Genomic DNA, 16498 nt, shown 5'->3' with positions numbered 1-16498 from the left:
CACAATCGTAGTGTAGAGAGTAGAGAGCTTAGGTTAGAGCTTCAGACAGGGCAGAACCTGAATTCTAATTCTGTGCCTGCAAGACTGGTAAAGTTTAAATTATTCATGTAAGGCTCTGGGGCCTCCATTTCCTTATCCAAACTATAATGATCAATTCCAATTTTAATAAGATTAATCTAAGCCCCGAAGACAGTGTCTGGATTGGAGGGCATTTCTTTTGAACATTTGAAATCTACCAGTTTTCTGGTTTACCTAAATCAGCTGTTGCATCAAATCATCAAATATTTATCAAGCACTTCTATATGCAGACATTGTCCAGATGCTGGGGATGCAATACTGAGCCTCATTGACAATATCTTGCCCTTGTGATTCACGTCCTGTAAGAGGAATACAACAGATAATAATACATATAAGTTAACAGAATTTCAGATGTTGTTGGTGCTATGACAGAAATTGCAGAGTTGCATGTTGGAAAACACTTGAGATAGAGAAATTTGTAACTTGCAATATAGTCTCACAGGAGGCCACTGAGTGACTGGAGTAGTTGGGTAAATACACTACCTTCGTTTCTCATTTACAAACCGGTCTGGAGATGTGTTTTACACAGCTTCTCAGAGCGTTTCCCATGGGAACAGTATCCCACTAACTACCCTCCTGATTTGCTCTCCATTACTTTATAATTTAATAGCACATGACAGTAATAGTACTTTTAAGTCAACATTCATAGAGGCATTATCCTGAGCGTCATGTGCTAAGCACCATATAAGATGCTTCTCTGTAACCCTCTCTTAATTCTTCAAATACTTATTATGCATAACAAATTAGAAAAATGAGATCTGAGATGGAAAATGTATCAGAGATACTGAGTGACTAGACCAAGGTATTTTGTTTCATTAACTGACCAAACACTTGGCATCCTTCCAGTGCCTCTGCAGGTCCGTTTCTCTGACTGGAATGTGAACCCCTCAGGATGAGGCTCCTGGCTTCATTCTGTCGCAGGCTTTGCTCACATCCAACCTCTTCCACCACTAGAAACAGACTTTGAGGCTAGGCACAGCAAGAAATGAGCAAATATTTAGTAATTTTATAAACTTACCTTTGGGATTCTAACTCTTGCCATTAGAAGTCAAAGAAAGACCTCTTGAGTCAGCTGGCCCAACCCGATTATATATACCACTTTGGAAGGGAAATGTCTACTCACAAGAAAAAGGTAAATAGAGAGTACAGTATTTCTCTCTTTGTCACCATCCTTATGATTTCCTTGGGAATCATGAGTAAATAACACCTTGTTAACACTGCAAAATTGCTGCATGTTTACCCATACAGATATACATTAGGCAACTATACGAACTTAAAAGGAATAGGGTTCTAATAAGAAACAGTAGCTTCTCATAATGCATAATTCACTGATTGCCTCACAATGTCATTTGAGTCCATGCTGTGTGCCTGATGCTTAGTGAGAATGCCCCACTCCTGACTCTTTCCATCTTGAGGGAGCTCAAACAAGTGCCACCCCCTGACCTCTGTCTACTGCTTCATCCACTCCTGTGCTGGATAGCTTTAGTGTCAACTTGACACACCTGGGTTGAGGGAGCCTCAATCAGGAAATTGCCTCTATTGGACTGGCCTGTGGCCATGTCTGAGGGGCATCTTCTTGATGAGTGATGTGGGAGGGCCCAGCCCACTGTGGGTGGTGCCACCCTTGGGCAGGTGGGCCTGTGTTACATAAGAAAGCAGGCTGAGCAGGGGCCAGGGGAGCAAGCCTGTAAGCAGCATTCCTCCATGGCCTGTGCTCCAGCTCCTGCCTCCAGGTTCCTGCCCTGAGTTCCTACCTTGGGCTCCCTGATGAACTGCAACATGGGAGATGTAAGACAAATAAACCCTTTCCTCCCCAAGTTGGTACTGGTCAGGGTGTTTTGTCACAGCAATGAAGAACAAACTAGGACAACTCCTGAGGGAAGGTAGCGTACCATAGTTGAGCTCAGACCCCTTATCCATCCTTTTGTCAGAGAGTGAGCTGCCCATAGAGTGAAGGGACTTTCCTTGTTCCCAAAGACCCAACTTTTTCCCGGGCAGCTCCTCACTTGGGGAGACAAAATACCTCAATCCTAATTGCTTCTGTGTGACTAGTTGGTGTGCCTACCAAATTCTTGGGACCAAATTTAAGAATTCCCTCTTAACTCACCAAATAAGTTACATCCTGAACCCAATATTTAGCAAAATAAAAGCATGTTTTGCCTCCCATTTGTTACTGAGTGTCTTTTCTTCTTCAGTGTGTTCTGAATGACTACAACATATCATAGGCAGTGAAAAATCCCACATAAAAAGTCAACCAAAGATAAGGAATTGGGGAGGAGTAAAATATTCATGCAGAAAGGACTTTCAGTTGGGTCGACTAATGTGGTTATGACCACTGAACTACAGTGGGTAGGGAAGGCATTTTGATCTTTGTGCTTTGTAGAGCTTTAAATTAGGCCCATTTTACTATGGGTGGCTCAGCCCAATGTATGGAAGCTCTAAGATGACATGTTACATTGGCCTTGATGAGTGACTGACACCTGTGGTAGGTTGCTTCATATTTGAGATTATGTCTCTAGAGGCAAGTCATTGTGGATTCCACAATGGTGTTTACAGCATTCAAACAACATTCAGAATGATATTTATGTGTGTGTGTTTGCATGCCACAGCATGCATGTGGAAGTTAGAGGAAAGCTTGTAGGACTTTGTTCTTTCTTTCTATCATGTAGGTCCCAGGGATTGAACTCAGGTCATCAGACTTGGCTGCAAGCACCTTTACCATATCTCCAGCATACAACATAGCTTTTTAACCTGTGAGTTAGGACCCCATATAGAGTCATGTAACTGAATGTTGGGGTGCAGAACATTTAGCAATAGAAAAAGGTTTCTGAATGAGCAACAATCAAAAATTAATTCAAAATCAAACATGTAATGAAACCAAGGAGTTTCTGACACTGTCTGCCACTCTGTGTCACACAGTTTTCTGGTACCTGGCTTCTAAACATACAGCGCACCTATTTTGTATTCTATACACCAATTTGTTTCAAAATACCAACACATACTCCTTGAAATGCCTCTGCTCAGATTTGAGACATTGTATATTATTAATTGAAGTGGTTTTACTATATTTACAGCTGTCTTTAGGAGGCATGAGAAAGGAACGTTTTTGTTAAGCTACAAATCTAAATTTTTCCTATACCATCAGATCTGTAAGCACTCAAAGAAGTTGTGCCATTTTATTTCACATCTTGGTGTTGAGCAGTAATGTCTGGGATACCCAGTACTCACTAAAGAGCAACATTTTTGACCATCAGAGAAATTAAAATTAAACCTACTTCAATATTTCATTATACCCTAGTCAAAATTGACTAAGACCCAAAAAACAAGCTATAACAAATGCTGTGAAACTTGTGAACTACAATCATGACTGGACTAGCAAGATATGCCCACTGGTGCAATAGTGGCTCAAATGCTAAGGAAGTAACCAATCACTTCTTAAGGTGGAGCACATACCCAGCATTGTTACCAAGGACAAGAACCTGTGACTAGACAGGAGCTGATAACCTGCTACTATTATTCTGCTATATGGAAATAGTTTAGGCCAATTCCCAATGACGTATTGTTATACATATAGTTTAGTGTGTCTTTCAACTCTTGCCAGAGAATCTTCTTCTTACAGCATATGGTTATTAACACAGAGACCCACAACTGGCCAATACGCAGAAAAAATCTGCAGACTTCTCAGCCCTAAATGCAACATCTATATCACACCCTCTCATCCCAATCATTGTAGAGGAGAGGGCAGAAAGATTATAAGAGCCAGAGACGGTGGATGGATACAGGGGAACTGTGTAGTCTGAACACAATAGGAAAGATGCTCACATGAACCCATGGCACATGACCTGTATAAGACTAAGTCAGACAAAAGCCCAACATGGAAGGGGGAGGTAGTCAAGAAGCCTCAGACCTAGCTGATGACCTATTGGCAACCAATAGCTACTGGGAAAGGGTGAATAAGAGTATGATGTACGGCAGGTTGACCAGGCTCCAAGGGATGGACCCACATCCAAGAGCATTTGTAGAACACAGATTCATTTTGATAAGCCTTTAAAATAGAACAATAATAGTGGAGGACATGAAGTTAAGGAAGGAGTAGTGAGGTGACGAAGGGGAGGGGAAGAGGGTGGGTGTGATCAAAATGTGCTGTGTGAAAATCTCAAAGAATCAGTAAAAATATTTTTAATGTAAAGAAAAAAAAGCAGACTAAAGTCTGTGTCCCACAGCCATCCTGTTCTTCATGATCCTGTGTCGGAAATGTCTGATTTCTAAAGCAGTGTTCGAAAAACAATTATGACAATTATGACATAAAATGACAGACAGAAGAGGCTTATCTTTACTAACAGATGTCTACATTTTTAAGTGGAAAAGCTAAAAGTGGAATTTTTCAGACTGTTTTTTCTCACTATTCAGTTCAGAATGATCAAGAACTCATCCTTTTCCTCCCTTAGCCTCCAGAAAGTTAGTTATCAACCTATGCCCCACATGTGGCTTAAAAACAGAGATCCAGGGGCTGGAGAGATGGCTCAGCAGTTAAGAGCACTGGGTTCATCTTGCAGAGGGCTGGGGTTTGATTCCCAGCACCCACATGGCAGCTAACAGCCATCTGTAATTTCAGTTCCAGGGAGATCTGATGCCCGCTTCTGACTTCTGTGGACATTGCGCGACACAGGTGCCTCTGACCTCTGCAGGCATTGCATGACATGGGTGTACCTATATACATGCAGACATTACACTCAAATAAATAAATAAATAAATCTAAATTAAAAGATGAACTATGGATCTGAGCAGAGAGCTCTCAAAACAAGAAATAAAAGTGGCTAAGAAACACCTTAAAAAGTATTCAACATACTTAGTAATTTGGGATATGTAAATCAAAATCAGTTTAAGATTTACCACACAATCTTGAGGAACTGTGTGCAGTCCTGGAACCCACATAAAGGTGGAAGTGGAGAACAGACTCCATAAAGTTATCCTCAAACTCCACGTGTACACTGTGCCATGTTTGTCCCACACAAATAAATAAATAAATAAATAAATAAATAATAAATAAGTAAATAAGTAAATAAATATTTTTAAAAACAGAGATCCACCTGCCTCTGCCTCCTGAGTGCTGATATTAAAGGGGCATGTCCTAATACCTGGACTTGTTCAATGTCTTATTACAGCAATAAAGAACCAAACTAGAACAGAAATTGGTGCCAGAGAGCGGGATCTTTCTGTAATGGACCTGACCATGTTTTGGGGAGAGGAAAGTGGAGAATTTTAGAGCTCTTGGTGGGAAAAGAATTTATTGAGTATGCAGAGCTTAATAAGCTCTTGTGGGAACTTGTAACATATTCAGAGCAATGCAGACCCTGGAGGTTTGGCTTGTGAAGTTTCAGAGGAGAGTTTGAGAGTCCCTCAAAGATTCTATCAAGGCTGTTTGTATGATATACTTGACTTGAGCATCTGTGGAAGTGAAATCTTCTCTGCTTTACTGGGACAATGGAAATCATTCAGCTAGAACTGAAGAATCAATTATGATCAATGAGAGCTCAGCATCACCGAGGTGAAATTTTCTGGTATTTCCTTAGGGTCAGTACATGGAGGCTGTGGTCCAGAGGAGGCCAGGGCTGGTTACATCTTAAGCTGGAAACCAAACTCAGCAATGTGTCAGCATCTTTCACATAGTACTGATTTGGGCATAAAGTGGTAATGAAGAACAACGGAGGGTTGGCACTGTGGGAGGCCAGAGGAGGCTGTTGTTGAAGGTACAGCCTTAGTTGCTATTGGAGACCCCAAGGTATTGGAGATGCCAGGACTGAGGGATGATCACCAAGGATAGCCACAGGTGTGGAGTGGAGCTAGCCTCAGCCTATGAGACAAGTTGTGTGTGCTGTGGTTGGCAGAACTGGAAAAGTGGAACTATCCAAGCTCTTTGGAGCCCAGAGGATTATGACTGATATTCAGATCACTGAGCTCATCCGATACCTGAAGCTGGAATTATAGTATTTAATTTATACAGCTGAATTTGAGGTTTTGCTTTGATTTTATTGCAACTGTGTCCTGGTTCTTCCATCTTAGAATAATAAGCATGTAATTTGTTTTTTTATTTTACAGGAGCCCACTGGTGAGAGACTTTGGATTTTATTTTAACTTTTACAAAAACTTTAAGAATTTCATACATGCATATAAGGTGCTTTGATCAAATCCATGCCCACTGCCTCCCTTCCAACACCTCCCATATCTCCCCATCACTTTTTTCTTTTTCTTCTTTCATTTATTTATTTTTATGGGGCTTTTGGGTACTCTAACATTCCCCCCTCTGAAGAGGTAACCCTAAAATCTTTTAAGGATTAGATACAAGCTCCCAAATACTTTTGACATTTTAGGCCTTTGGAACAGAGTATGTTGCTAACAGTCCCAAGGACATTTTAACTTTTAGCCAAGAAACTGGCTACTTTTCTTTGGGGTCTTTTTACCCTAACTGCCTAGCCAATTCCTATCTCCTATTCTTATCACGCCATCCTTTGAAGGGGTTACCCAAATTGCCAGTAGGGAATAGGGACACAGACAACTCTGGCTTCTTCCATGCTGAACAGGGATATAGAGTGAGGCAATTGGAGTACCCCTTCAGTGGGTCTATCTAAAAGACTCCCAAATTGCCTAACTCTTATGTCTAAGGGGAAAAGAAAGTTCTTGAATTGTGAATAGGAGATGTGAAGAAGTAAAGGCAAGAGTAATTATCATTACAAGTTCTAAACAGCGAACTAGAAAAAAAGTCAGAAAGAGATGGTGTTTAATATAAGACAGCTAAGACTTGTTTTTTTTCATTCATAACAGAGAGCCATTGGGAATTGAGAGACAGAGAAGAAATGAGACCAAACTGCTTTTAGGAGATTCAATTAGCATTTGTGATATCTTACCCCTTTTGACACTATACCTACTTTCTGTTATGAATTCTCTGTCTCTCCATTTCTCTCTCAATATCTCTTTCTCTTTCTCTCTCTCTTTCTGTGTATGTGTGTACGCACATGCTCAAGTGTTCATGGTGTGAGTGTAGGTATGTGTATGCCATGGCGCTTGCGAGGAAGATAGAGGCAACCTTGGCTGTTAGCCTATGCCTGCATCTTGTTTGTGATTGGGACTCCTTTGTGTTGTTTGCGACTGTGAAAGCCAAGCTCGTTCTCCCTCAGCTTCCATGGAGACCCTTGTCTCGGCCTCCCATCTAGATCACAGAAGCAATCCGATTACAGACATGTGCTACTGAGCCCAGCTTTTATGAGGATTCTGGATACCTGAACTCAGGTTCTCATGATAACATGGCAAGTATTTTACCCACTGGGACCTCCTCTCAGTAATTTTCTTAACAGAATGAGTTAGTAAGGAATTTATTAGCATGGTTTATTAGGAAGAATTAGTCTTGGATGTGCTTAAGTAATCAATGTCATAAATATTTTTTACCAAAAAAAAAAAGCTCTACCCTGAATATATGTAATTAGGCCCTGCATAGGTTTTGTTTGTTTGGAGGGTTTTTTGCAAATTTTTATGTCATGTAATTAATCTTTATGATATTTCCTAAGCCAGCAACTATATAATTTTGATGCTACATGCTGAAAACAATTCTAAACTGCTTCCCAAAGACCACTATCAGCTACCAGCAAGTTCTCACCCATAGCAGGAAGTGCCAGTCTGAAATTTTGTCTTTATTCTTTTCACTAGAAATAAGTTTTAAAATTAAAATTTTATTTATTTTTATCATTTTATGTATATGAGTGTTTTGCCTGCATGCATATAAGTGCACTGAACTCATGTGTGCAACACCCATCAAGGCCAGAAGAGAGCATCTGATCCACTGGAACTGGAGTTACAAATGCTTGTCAGTCAACATGTGGGTGGTGGGAACCAAACCTGGGTCCTCTGGAAGAGCAACCAGTACTCTTAACCTCTCAGCCACCTCTCCAGTCCCTTACTATATATAATTTTAAATGACATAGTCATTCAAAGAGAAGATATGTTTCAATGTTGAAAAATATTTTTTAATTTAATAAGGCATTAAATATAAAGAATGAATATAATGTAAATAGGAGAATTATCTTTTGACAATATCATATTTATTGTTGCTGCCATGAACAAGTTCTGCAACAATACATATACGTTAAATAAACAACAGAGAATTTCACAGTTTAGATGAGTTGTACCTTAAAATTGTAGTTACATAAGAAAATTGAGCATGCAAGTATAATTGATATTTGTTCTTGATAACACTTCTTTTCTCTAATATCCTAAGTCTGTTGTTGAACAGAAAAACAATTGCAAAGAACAGAAATTTGTTGAGACAGTTTTACTGAACAATATGATATGAAGGCAGTAATTGCATCTTTGATATTAACTAGATGGACTTCTGGAATTATCTTTTTGGAGTCCAAATGTTAAATAATCAGTGTCTCAAAAATTAAATAGATTACACTGAGTTTGAAATACTTTGAATACAAAGGTAAACCAGCTCATTAGACATAAGCCATCTTCCATTTTAAAAAATCCCAACATGGATCACTAGCAAGCTCAAGCTGTGAACATAACTAAAAAAAAAACTGATGACGTATTTTCATTTTCCTGTTGCTCTGCACTTTGACAAACTCATCCTCTTTTCCCAAAGTATATTCCTGTGAAGGGACAAATAAATAAACAAATGGAATGAATGAATGAATGAATGAATGAATGAATGAGTGGCTCTTTCTATTGTCATATAGACTCTCTTCCAGTATTATAAGGGTTATTGTATAAAGCACTTTGGAAGTATTAGGAAATGGATGGATGTAGAGATACTTGTTCAAAAACTACTAGCGAACATTTGCCCTCCAACTAATGTGATCACTCTTGAGATTTGCTGAGGCTTGCTATAAACCTCGTAATTAAATTGTAGGAAGCTCATTCCCATCATCAGATTTGGAATGATCATCCCTTAAAAAATCAATAAATAAGCTTCCAACTTATTTCTCTAAGCTAGCCATCATGGCCCCATTTTCTTTGCCAATATTCTTGTATGAATCTCTGTCAGTTTGGTTAATTGAGATCCATGAACATTAAGCTCCCTCGAAGATAGAGGACTTACTGGTTCTGGTACATTTCTCTAAACAAATATACACATGCAGTTTTGGTTCATCAGCATTTCACAAATTCTGTTTGTCATACATTTCATTTACATGTACATAAATACATACAAGTCGTTTCCAAGTTTCATGTCTAGGAGACTGAAAACATATTTATAATATTTCCACATAGGAATGAAATTTCAGTTAACTCTGCATAATCAGAGAACAAATATACCTCACTGAGTATATCATAAAAAGCCTTACATTCTAACACCTGCTCTAGGTAAACATGTGCTTCCTTTGCCACCAACACCTTTACTATAAAATCTACCTAATTGCTATGCTGGGATCTCAGTTCCCTTTGTCTTTCTTTCTCAAAGAGAAGAACATTTGACAGTCAGATACTTTACCTACTTATTCCCCTCCAGGGAAGCATGGAGCAGGGAGACCATGGCTTCCCTCACAGAAGTTTTTTGTATTTCTGATATGAATTCTCAAGAAGAAGTTGGTTTTTGTCAATATTTAAATTCCTTCAAAATCATCTATATGCCAGAGCCCTTTAAAACACAACTGTCTTCCAAGAAGTCAATAAAGTCCCTGCTATAAAGAAAAGCTTATGAGCTGCAATTCTTACCTCAGAGAAAAAGCATATATATCAAAGAGGCACTGAAAATATATAGAACAAAATAATTCTTTTAGTCCTTGCTAAGTGATTTTCTTTAATGTATGCATCTAGGTCAAATACTCATTATAATAAGAACAAAAACATTCACAAGCCATTTTGCTGCTATTTTAGATAAATTATGTTTGTTATACCATCTACTCTAATATGCTAATGAAATATTCTAATGAAATAGTTTTCCATGTCCATCATAAGTGGTATTCTAATACAAACTAAATGACATGTTTCAGAATGAAATATCATACACCATGATAAGGCTACACTACCAGAGCCCAAATCTCAGGATTACTCCAGAGCATCAGGCAGCTCCTTCAGGGACAACTTAACAGGGAAGGTTGAACCAGGCTATTGTCCCAACTTTAAAGGGCACATGGAATTCACATCTCAACTCATCCAGAACAGTGGACACTGTGGTGATGTTAAGCTCACTGCTCATAGACGCTGAAGTCAGCTGGATGCTCCTGTCCACAGTGGGGACCCTTCCACCCACAGTTTCATCTGTGTTCCTCTTTGGCCTCGGCAAAATAACAAAGCACTTGGGAGCAAATACACAGCCTAACAAGCCATAGCTGGATGTCAAAATGGCAAAGATTTCCACAACCACTTTGAATTTGCCTTTGGTGCTCAGGTAAGCAAGGACAAAAGAGATCCAGACAGTGAAAGACCAGCATCCCAAAAGTGATGCATTTGCCTTCATAGTAATTATCTGGCAACTGGAGAGCTACAAAGGTTGTAAGAAAGCACAGAAAGGCCAGAAGGGCATTGAGCCCAAATATGGAGCACAAAAATTCTATGGAACCTTCATTGCACTCAAAGATGATCTTTATGTTTTGAGATTCCATGTTCTTGCACAACCTTGGAGGCCCCAGCACCAAGTAAGCTGTATACACACCAGTCTCACTTAGAACTGAGATCAGCGCAATGAGCTTTCAAAAAACAAGGTGCCTGGATATAAGTGGGGTTTGGGATACAGAGATTCTGTAGGCAAAGAACAGTGAGACAGTCTTTCCAAGAATAGAAGATAGGCAAAGGCAAAAGCCCAGCGCCAGGGTGACCTGGCGGGCCATGCAGGACCAGTCGCACGGCTTGCCGATGAAAAGCATGGACGACAGCACCGTGGTGACAAGAGACAGCTGAATGAGAAAGCTCAGCTCGCGGTTGTTGGCCTTCACCAGCGGAGTGTGCCTGTAGATCACAAACACAACTGTCACTGCCAAGACCACAAGTGCCCCAAAGATGGAGAGGATGAATCCAGGGCCTCCCCCTAAGCAAGGAATTCCACCTCCTTCAGCACACATTCAGTCTTCTGTGCATTAGACCAGAAGTCTTTACCACATTTATCACATTCCCTTTGACCTATTGAGAAAGACCGGAGAATTGACTGCAAGGGAATCCAGTTGTTCCCTTTAACTGTGAACAGCACAGAGAAGTTAAAGATACTGACAGTTGTCTAACCCATGGACTTCAGGGTGCATGCAGCCAAAGATAGCTTTGAATGAAGCCCAATATAAAATCCCTAACTTACTTAAAACATTGAAATTGTTTTGTGATTTCATTTTTTTTGGGGGGGGTACCTCAATTGTGTGGTTCTCTATTAGAACTTTTCGGATGAGAACATCACGATGCTGTATCAACAGGTTGGACCACGCTGCAAGGATCATTGTATGAAATCTATATAGTATCTCAAAAGTAGTCATGATAAAATGACCTTGGTGTGTATGGTTAGATCAGGAGTTACTTTCAACTTTAGCCTGTTTTCTTAATTTCAGCTGTTTCTGAATTGGTATTTTTCTAGTAATATACACACTTGCTTCTTTCTTCTCCAGTTATCTAATGAGGAAGGAGGTGTGTATCCTTATAAAACCAGGACAATCTATGAAGGAGAAATCTGCAGCTTCTGAGGTGAAACAGTCAAGAGGCTGTGACTGCACAGCAAGGCCGGTTGAACTAGTGTTTTCAACCTTTCCATTCAGTAACCCCTCCTGAAGAGAATATTGCATTTTTCCATTTAGATCTCTCCAACTTCAGGTGCAGATTTGAGTGGGTGGAGAAGGGATGAGGATAGAGAAGGAAACAAAAGCTGCGACCACATTCCCTGAAAAAAAAAGGGGGTGTCTATCTGGATGGAAGCTCCAAGAGAAATTATTGGCAAATAAGAAATAGCTACTTGAGATTAAGTTTATGGTAGATGATTAAGTGGATTAATTTTCAATATTCATTCACAGATTCCGATAAAGATGATTAGATAAAGATTAGAATTTGTTGCTGTGCTCTATCTACGGTGGCCTGACTCCAGTTTGGGGGGGAGGGGTGATATGAGTAGGCGCAAAGTCAATGACACAGACTCTGGGAGATGCTGCTCAGTAGAGGGCTGCCAGCAAGCTCATTTATTGCGTACAAAGGGCTTTCCTATATACCCCCCAAACCACCCCCATTGGCCCTGAAGGTTGAGCTGTATATTGGCATGGCTGTCGCATCATCTGTCTCTAGCTGGGGTGGCAGATATCAGGTAAGCGGTTTGAGGAAGTAAGTCGTGTTAGACTGCCGCGCCTGCGCAGAAGTCTCCAGGTCTGGTATTCTGGCCAATCCCCACAGGCCCCTCCTACAAGAATTTCCTTTTTATCACTCAGAATCATGGTCTGGACTTCTATGGCTATAATTCTATGTAGAGGCTAGAAGGGAAACTTCCTATAGAAGCTGGAAGGGAAACTTGGGGAGGGAGGCTGATATGAGGAGTTGTTCAAATTACAACGTACTCATTTTTCTTTTGGAACCATTTTACATTTTTTAAAGAATTAATTGCTCTTTAGGGTCATTTGACCAAAGACTTGTACAATTATGTTACCTTTACCACAAAGTAGAAATACATAATTGAGGATCTATGAGCAGTTGATGACTTCTGGGGAGGGAGAGTCAGTTTTCTTTAAGGTCTTTCTAAGATGACCACATGCCAGAAGCATATCGATAGTAGAAATTGGAGTTGATTGGTTATTAAATTTCTAAAAACCTATTCCAGCATGTTTCACAAAACCAAACGCAGTGAGAATGAGAATGTCTAAAACTTAGCTTCAAAGTGCAACTATGGAGTGGGTTGACGAAGACCAACAATAGCACCACGAGGCATGTGCACTGCACGTTGAGTGCTTAGAACATAAGTCACTGGGATGAAATTCCACATCTTGTATTCCAAAACTGAAGACAATTCAGTTAAACATAGTCACCTTTTCTCTTGTTAGAAACATAGCTCACATTTAATCTATTTCCAAACAAAAACATTTGAACACTTTATGAACTTATTTATATTTCATATTTCATAAATTTTGTCTGTTATAATCCTCACTGCATGTTTGCAGGTCTCCTCCAACTTTCACAGCTCTATAAATGAAAATCGATGTTGTGGTTTTTTTTCATAGTGCACAGAACATTCAAAACTTGATGGATTTTCAGAGTTTTGTCATACATTGTTTGCAACTTTTATAAAAAGGGTTTCCAATGACCTCTTTGCAGCATATGTTTAATCTAATTGCATTTTAATATCAATAAAGATGATAATCTCTACCTGGATTTCCTTATCCATCTGAACATGAGATACAATCAAAGCAGAATATTGGTTCCCCATGACAAATCCACTCAGGGTTTCCCAGAGGACACATCGGTACACAGGGATGTTAACAAAAACAAATACAATGGATGTAACAAAACCTGAAGTCTCTTCTACTTGTGACACTGAGGAAGTTCTTACTTGGATTTCCATGGAAGCTTTTTTGATTTTAATAAGAGATGAACCCAGGATACCAGGGTGAAGAGAATATATAAAGAGAGGCTAGAGATAACTTTTAGTAAAGGGTCTTCTGATTGATTACAGAAATGCCAAGCTATAAACCTAGTTCTAATTGTGGGGATCTAGACCGGGCGCTTTACCCATCACATGCTGGGTATGAAACAATTTGTTAGAACTATTTCTGTTAGGGGGCAGCAATGAAACTGTGTCCCCAAGAATCATCTTAAGAACCTGAAAAAATATATTTCTTCTCAGAAAAACAGATATAGCCAAACAATGATTTCTTCCCATCCTAGTCAAAGATGTGTCATGAAAGGCCTGTTCCATTGAAAAATTAGGAAAAAGGAGTAATAGTGAAGGATTAGTGTGAATATTTTCTTGTTAAATTAGTTCAGAAATTCCAGTAGTAAATACAGGCTTCCCTTTATATTTTTAGTTTATTTTAAATTATTTAGTTTTGGTGTGTGTGTGTGTGTGTGTGTGTGTGTGTGTGTGTGCGTGTGACTGTGTTATATTATGTTGTGTGGTGTATGTATGTGTGGGTTGCATACATATTAGTGTGCATGCAGAGGCCAGAGCTAGGCTTTTGGGATTTTCTGCTATTGCTGTCCACCTTACTGTCTTGAGGCAGAGTCTCCCACTGGACCCAAAGCTCACTGTTTTGACTAGGTTAGCTGGTCAGCAAGTTCACAGGATCTACCTGTCTCTGCCCCGCTGTGCTGGAATTACAGGAATGCATAGCCATGCCTGGTTTTTCAACGTGGTTACTGAGGATTCAATTCAGGTCCTCAGGTCTTCATGTATGCAGAATAAGCACTCTTATTCACTGAACCATCTCCACAGACCCTTCTATTTTTATATTCAACATATATGTATGTTTTACAATTCAAAAGTGTAATATTTGTAATTTTTTCATATCTCAGTGGAGGGGTGGTATTCTTACTTAAAGGAGAGGTGGAATGTATTTTTAAATGTTTTTATTGAACTTTTGTGTATTTCACACAGAACTTCTCAATCAATCTTAACCATCTTTACATCCCTATCCCCACTGGCACCCTCCCATGGCTGCCCCACTGGAATTCATACACTCTGTCATTTGTGTGAAGGCCTATTGTGTCAAGTTAGTGTCCTCAAGAGAACGCAGAAAGACTGTAAGAGCCAGGGAGGAGGTGCATGACCATATGGAAATAGAGTCCTACAAGCTCCTGGGACCCTGCTCATATGAATCTACAGCAATGGTGTCAGCATGCACAAGACCCATGCAAACTCAAGCAGACGAACACTCAGCATAGACCTGGGGAAATGGAATTTTTTTTTTTTTGAGCCAAGCTTGATGAAACATGCCTGCAATGACAGAACTTGGAAGGCTGAAGTGGGAGGATTGTGAATTTGAAGCCAGCCTGGGCTATATAGTGACATCATATCACAAAACCAAGAAAATAAACCTATAAAACTTGCCATCATTTAATATATAAAACATGCATTACTGGTGCTATTCGTAAGTGCTCATTAAATTTTTATTGAATTACATTTGAAGCAACTTCATTATACAAATATAACATCAGTTTTAGTAAAGAAAATAAAAAAATTCTAAATTTATTGAAACATTATTAAAAAGAAATATACTAACTTTCAGTTTTTATATCAATTTTAGTAGAACAAGGATCCTGCAAACTTCTATGGGCAAAAACAGCATTTCCTTTCTTCATGAAAAGCAGTGCACTGAACTCTCTACCTAGCTCAGGGAATATGAAAAGAAAGCATCAAGATTCACCTATGAAGAAGTTCACCATCCAGGGTCAGGCTTCCAAGACATAGGGGTTATTATATCCTCAGGTTTAAGACAGCCCTGTGTTTTCTGTAATGACAGTAGTGTCAGAGATAGATATATGTGGTTCCAAATGGTAGCCTCGGGCTACATGTGATTGTTGAGCTCTTTGTATAACTAATCTGACTGAGGAACCAACTTTTATACTTTATTTAATTTTAATTAATTTACTTTTTATGTGTGTGGTTTGGTGATCGAAATCAGAATCCCAACCACGCTAGGCAAGAACCCAGCCTTAGCCCTGATTCTAATTGTTTTACATTTTAAAGCTACCTGTGTTTAGGGGCTACCAGATTGGATAGAGCAGCTCCTGGACAAAGAAATGAACCACAGCAGAACTCCAACCCCTAGTAGCAAACACTGACAGCTGCTATTTTGACTCCCAGCCAAAATGTATTCAAGTGCTGCTTAATAGTGGGCCAAGAAAGATACTACTGTGTAAGGAAGTAAGGAAGTGTGTGTGTGTGTGTGTGTGTGTGTGTGTGTGTGTGTGTGTGTGTGTGTGTAAGTCCACTTGTGTTTGATGCTATTCTTGGAAAGGTTAGAGCAATAGATTGGCAGACCAAGAAGATCTTTTCAATGTCTGGCACAGACAAGGAGCTCAGAAATCTCAAGTCCCTTGTCTTTTATTATTATTCTTAGATGTTGCCCCAGCATAACTTGGAAGACTGGGGATGTCAAGCCTTAGGGAAAACAGGAAGAGGCACACAGGGGGATGGGAATTGCCCTCTTGCTTTCCCATGCCCCAAAACTTCTGAAGCAACCACAGAAAGCATGTCCCTGGCTGTACCTATACCACTTTCATCCGCTTCTGGTAAATTCTATTACTCTGATATATAGGAGAGATTACATTACCATTATACCCTGTCATTACACTGTAACTGCAGAAGTCACTCCACAGTAAACAATAAACTAGAGTATTATAACTATCAGGTTTATTTTCATTAAAGTAATATTTCACTAAAGAATAAATTGAACTTGGTCTGTGACAGGGTTCTTCTCAACTTCTGAAATGTGTCAGTGTTTTCCCAGAAACAACCATAGCTGTTTTGCAC

At 39.5% G+C, this 16498-nt stretch overlaps 1 pseudogene; it reads right to left on the bottom strand.

Annotated features, from left to right (window-relative positions):
* Positions 1–10156: 10156 nt before the first annotated feature.
* LOC103737636 lies at positions 10157–13487 on the bottom strand (annotated as a pseudogene).
* Between the last annotated feature and the right edge of the window lie 3011 nt (positions 13488–16498).

Source organism: Nannospalax galili, unplaced genomic scaffold, assembly GCF_000622305.1.
Source record: "Nannospalax galili isolate Female #2095 unplaced genomic scaffold, S.galili_v1.0 scaffold617, whole genome shotgun sequence".
In the NCBI taxonomy this organism is placed as follows: domain Eukaryota; kingdom Metazoa; phylum Chordata; class Mammalia; order Rodentia; family Spalacidae; genus Nannospalax; species Nannospalax galili.
This window is presented reverse-complemented; position numbering and strand designations above follow the sequence as displayed.